Below are 5,552 nucleotides of genomic sequence, written 5' to 3' on the forward strand. Positions count from 1 at the left end.
TGCCCTTCAGGAAAAACCTCCCAAAAAAAAAAAAAAAAAAAGAATGTAGTCACGAGAGGCCAGATACTATATCATTCCATTTATCTGATTTGTTCAGAATAGGCATATTCATACAGAATGTGATTACCAGTTGTCTGGGGCTAGGGTAGGGTTGGGCACAAGAAGTAGGGCCTGGAAAAAAGAAGTGACTATTAATGGGTATGGGTTTCTTTTTGGAGTGCTGAAAAAGTGAAAAGGGAAGGGACCAGCAGATGGTGTAATGACTACATTGCTGGACTCCCATGTAGTCTACTACGGTTCAAGAAACTCAAGTGCCCAAGATCCAAGAGGACAATGGAGGAGAAGGGGTTGCAATGTGGCCATCCCCCCCGGGAGGGTGATTTCTTGCTTTCTGTCTCTCTGTCTCTCTCTGTCTTTCTGTCAACAACCCCCTAAGCGTAAAACCCCCAAAAAAAAAAAAAAAAAAAAAAAAAAGAGAAAAAGTAAAAAGGGATCCTGAGATGGAGACCAAACTTGAGCTGTGAAATATTGCTTTCCTTGACTAAAAATGAAGATTTTCTGCTGAGACTTCTCCCTCCAGATTCATTTCTAGTGGGTAGGGATACCTCTTCTCCTTCTCTCCATTTCTCCCTGTCTCTCTTTGTCTCACTGTGTCTCCCCGTGATTTATTATATTTTTTCAAAAATTTTTTTAAGGTAAAGTATTCTCTGGGCTCTTAAGCCCTTCCTTTAGTGTGCTAATTGATGCCTTTCCCCATTTCATTTAGGAAAGGCACAAACCCAAGCCAGGCCCATCCTGAGATGGGTACTGAGCTTGAGCTGTGAAATATTGCTTTTGCACTGAACATGGTTTTCATTTTTTTTTGCTTTTTAAAATTAAAATCTAATGTTTTTTTATTATCATTTTTTCTTTTTCATTTTCCTTTTTCTTCTTCTTTCTTCTTCTCTAATTCTCTTCCTTTTTTCTTTATTCATTGGCTGCTCACCCTTTTTTTTATTATCATTTTTTCTTTTTCATTTTCCTTTTTCTTCTTCTTTCTTCTTCTCTAATTCTCTTCCTTTTTTCTTTATTCATTGGCTGCTCACCCTCTGCACTAAGTATCTAGACAGGTCCAAGTGAACAGGATCCAAACATCTGAATACGATTAGGGTCTGAATATTCCTCTATTCTCACTGAATCTGATACACAAAGAGTGAAAACAGACAGAAGAGAGATTGCAGACCACCTCCTTCTGCACACCTCTGAATGCTCAGATTGAGCTGCAAGAATTAGGAAGAAATGCACCATCCATCAGAATATTCCTAGTGACAAAGCTAACAGAGATGGAAGAGAAGAGACGATGAATTGCAGAAGAGGCAGGAGAAAGGAGCTGACGAGTTCCAGGAGGTGAGGAAATTCTTGCAAGACCCAAAAGAGGAAATACAAACCATAAAAAAGAATCATAGGGGCCTGTTAGAGATGAAGGCTATAATACAGGAAGTCAAAATCTCCCTCTAAAGTATGAAAAACAGACTAGACCATATGGAAAATTGAATCTCATAGGAGATAGAATCACTGGCCTATAAAAATCCACCACAAAGACTGAGAAAATTGCCCCCCCAAAATGAGAATAATATACGAGAAATACTAGATACTATCAAACATCCAAGCATCCAGATAATTGCTATCCCAGAAGGCAAAGAAACTCATAAGGGCATTTTGATAATCTATTCCATAAAATCCTACAAGAACTTTCCAAACCTCGAGAGAGACATTCAAAGATCCAGTCCCAAGAAATACAAAGGACTCCAAATAGAATCAACCCAAGAAGATCTTTTCCAAGACACATTATAATCAGATTGACCAAAACCACAGATAAAGACAAAATACTAATATTGGCAAAAGAGAAATGTCAAGTTACCCAGAAAGGATATCCCATCAAGTTAACAGCAAACATCTCATTGGAAACAATGCAAATGAGAAAAGAATGGGAAAATATATTCAAAGTGTTAAGGGAAAAGCAATTTCAACCAAGAATACTGTGCCTAGTATCCTTCATATGGGAAGAAAAGACAAGAACATTCTCAGATGAACAAAACCTGAAAGAATTTACCAACACTAGACCAGATCTCCAAGAAGTTCTCAAGGGAGTGCTATATCAGAAAAATCAAATACAGACACACAGAAATAAGAGTTCAAAAACTAAGAAAATGGCCAACTTAATCTTAGGGACAAGTCTGGAGTTGAGTATTATATCCCAGAATTTAATTGGGAAGATTGAACCACAACAGAAGATAGATGAAGTACATGAGACTGAACTAGTGAAACAGCAGTTCATGACTTTTGACTAAAACATTGCTGATTTTCTTCTTGTCCAGTTTTAAGGATTTTTGTCCTGTCTTGAGTTGTGGATAGGTTCATGTTCCTACCGTTTGAATAGAATCCTAACCTGTTTCCAGGCTTTACGTTTTAAGTACAGCTCCTTAGCATTTCTTCGATTTATTAAAGCTAAAACTACTTTTCTTGAAATTAAAAAATATCTTAAAGTTCATCAGTCGGCGCTCACGGAGGAGCAGGCATATTCAGCTGGAGCGCCAAGATCGTGAAGCCCAATGGTGAGAAGCCGGACGAGTTCGAGTCAGGCATCTCCCAGGCTCTGCTGGAGCTGGAGATGAACTCGGACCTGAAGGTGCAGCTCAGGGAGCTGAACATCACCACGGCCCAGGAAATTGAAGCTGGTGGTGGTCGGAAAGCTGTATCTTTGCTCCTGTCCCTCAACTGAAGTCCTTCCAGAAAATCCAAGTGCGTCTTGTAGGCGAGCTGGAGAAGTTCAGTGGGAAGCATGTGGTCTTTATTGCTCAGAGGAGAATTCCGCCTAAGCCAACTAGAAAAAGCAGTATGAACAGTAGGAAAAAGAAGGAAGGGCGTCCCAGGAGCTGTACCCTGACCGCCGTGCATGATGCCATCCTGGAGGACTTGGTCTTCCCCAGCAAGATCGTGGACAAGAGGATCCGCAGGAAGCTGGACGGCAGCCGGCTCATCAGGGTCCACCTGGACCGAGCCAGGCAGAGCAACGTGAAGCACAAGGTTAAACTTCCTCTGGTGTCTATAAGAAGCTCACCGGCAAGGATGTTAATTTTGAATTTCCAGAGTTTCAGTTGTGAAGAAAATGACTAAATAAACCCTCACAGTAAAAACAAAAACAATACACACATGTGCACATGCGCGCACGCACACACACACACACACACACACACACACACATTAAAAAAGAACTATTTAATGACCATCGTAAGCTATATAGCATCAGCAGGTGCTACCTTATAGTATATTCATTTTACTCAGTTTCACACCTTAAGTCAAATATGTATTCATAGATACATATATATCAGCTGAACTTGCTATTGAAAGTAGTTAGATTATTTCAGAAATTTTTTGAATCAATAAAATGTGGGGAAAAAAAGAAAAAAAGAAAAGTACGTCATAGGGACCAGGAGATGGCGTACTGGTTATGTCACTGAACTCCTATGTAGTTAACTACAGTTCAAGTCCTGAACCCTTCGGCTTAGAACTCACGCCAGGCATGTGTGCATTCCCAAAATCCCGAGAGGAGAATGGAAAAGAAGGGATAGCTGTATGGCCATCCCCCTTGGGGGGATGATTTCTTGCTTTCTGTGTTTCTGTCTCTCCAGTGAACGCATGTACCTTATAGTAAAAATCTCTTCAAAAAAAGAAAGAGGGACCAGCAGTTAGTGTAATGGCTATGTTGCTGGACTCCCATGTAGTTGACCGTGGTTCGAGTCCCAGACCCGGTGGCTTAAAACTCACGCCGGGCGCCTGTGCGTGTGTGCCCAAGATCCCGAGAGGAGAATGGAGGAGAAGGGACTGCGGCGTGGCCATCCCCCCTGGGGGGTGATTTCTCGCTTTCTATCTCTCTGTCTCTCTCTGTCTGGCGAGAGCACACGCCCTATAGCAAAAAACTCTCCCCCCCCAAAAAAAAAGAAAAGAAAAGAAAGAAAAGTACATCATGACTTTATGATGACTCAATATTTTTGTCCTACCAGTTGTAATGTAGTGAGTTGTCAGAAAAGTCATGATGTATTTTTTTCTATGCAAAATGCATCATTTTTCCAATGACCCAATAGAATTATCCTTTTCCCCAAATTTTGTTCTTCTAGAAACTCTTAGTTTACCCTGTTTAATAAAGAACTCTAAATCAAAGAGGAATTTGTGAAGCATATTCGAGCCAGACAAACCTATCTTTGAATCCTATTACCTGTGTGACTTGAGAGAGTTACTTAACACCTCTGGGCCTGTTTTCTCTCTTTAAAATGGGAGAAAGAATACTTTTGGAGGTTATGGTCACTGAATAAGATCATAAATAGAATAATATATTATCTATAAATGTTTTAGTGCAGTGTTTGCCTTGGTAAATGTTACCTATAACTATAATTTTGAAGAGGTTTTTTTTTTTTTTTAGAGGTTTTTTCGCTATAGGGCGCGTGCGCTCACCAGACAGACAGAGACAAACATAGAGACAGAAAGCGAGGAATCACCCCCCAGAGGGGATGGTCACACCACAATCCCTTCTCCTCCATTCTCCTCTCGGGATCTTGGGCACACACGCACATGTGCCCGGCGTGAGTTTTAAGCCACCGGGTCCGGGACGCAAACCGTGGTCGACTAAGTGGGAGTCCAGCGACATAGCCATTATGCTAACTGCTGGTTCCCCAGAGTTTTTTGCCTTAGGGCATGTACACTCGCCAGAGAGAGACAGAGACGGTGAGAGAGAAAATGAGAAATCACCCCCCAGAGGGGATGGTCACATCATAATCTCTTCTCTGTTCTCCTCCCAGGATCTTAGGCATGTATACACACACACACACACACACACACACATCTGGCATGATTTTCAAGCCACTGGGTCTGGGATTCAAACCGCAGTTGGCCATGTGGGAGTCCAGTGACATAACCGCTGGCCCCATCATCACTATTTTTCACCTGCTGGCGCTTATCATCATCATTTTTACATCTTTTATTCTATGGAAAGAAATTAATAATTTTTCTAACAGTTATTTTCTTTTCCACAAAAAGACCTTTCTGCTCTCTTCTGCATTCAAGCCTGTATTTAAGATGGCTTATGGATAAGTTAGGATGTTTTTGGTGGTTTCAAGTAACAAAAATCCCAGGTCAAACCGATGCAGCTAAGGCACCAGCGATAAGGAGGACTCGACATGCCTGACTCTGTTCTTAGGGATTCCCCTGACGCTGCCATTCCGAGTGTTGTTTTCAACTCCAAGAATAAGGCAGCTGTCCAGGCAACTAAATCTACATGTTTCTTCATTCACTTCCCGGTGAAAAAGAAAAAAAGAGTCCCTGCCTGCTCCTATCCAATTAGATCTTGAGATTTATACTGATTGGGACAATTGTTTTATTTTATTTTGGGGCTGTGTTTGCTTGTTTATGATGGGATTTGATTAGCTGGTTAAAAAAATAATAAAATAAAAAAGGCAAGATGAGACACCATTGGATAAGGAGGATGAGGTACTAGCATCTATACATAAGGACACTTG

At 41.0% G+C, this 5,552-nt stretch overlaps 1 pseudogene; it reads left to right on the forward strand.

Moving 5' to 3' along the window:
- Window positions 1–3,143, forward strand: part of LOC102488582 (40S ribosomal protein S7 pseudogene) — a 6,875-nt pseudogene extending 3,732 nt beyond the window's left edge.
- The last annotated feature ends 2,409 nt before the right edge of the window (window positions 3,144–5,552 follow it).

The sequence above is a fragment of the Tupaia chinensis genome, unplaced genomic scaffold (assembly GCF_000334495.1).
Source record: "Tupaia chinensis unplaced genomic scaffold, TupChi_1.0 Scaffold000528_1, whole genome shotgun sequence".
NCBI classification, from domain to species: Eukaryota; Metazoa; Chordata; class Mammalia; order Scandentia; family Tupaiidae; genus Tupaia; species Tupaia belangeri.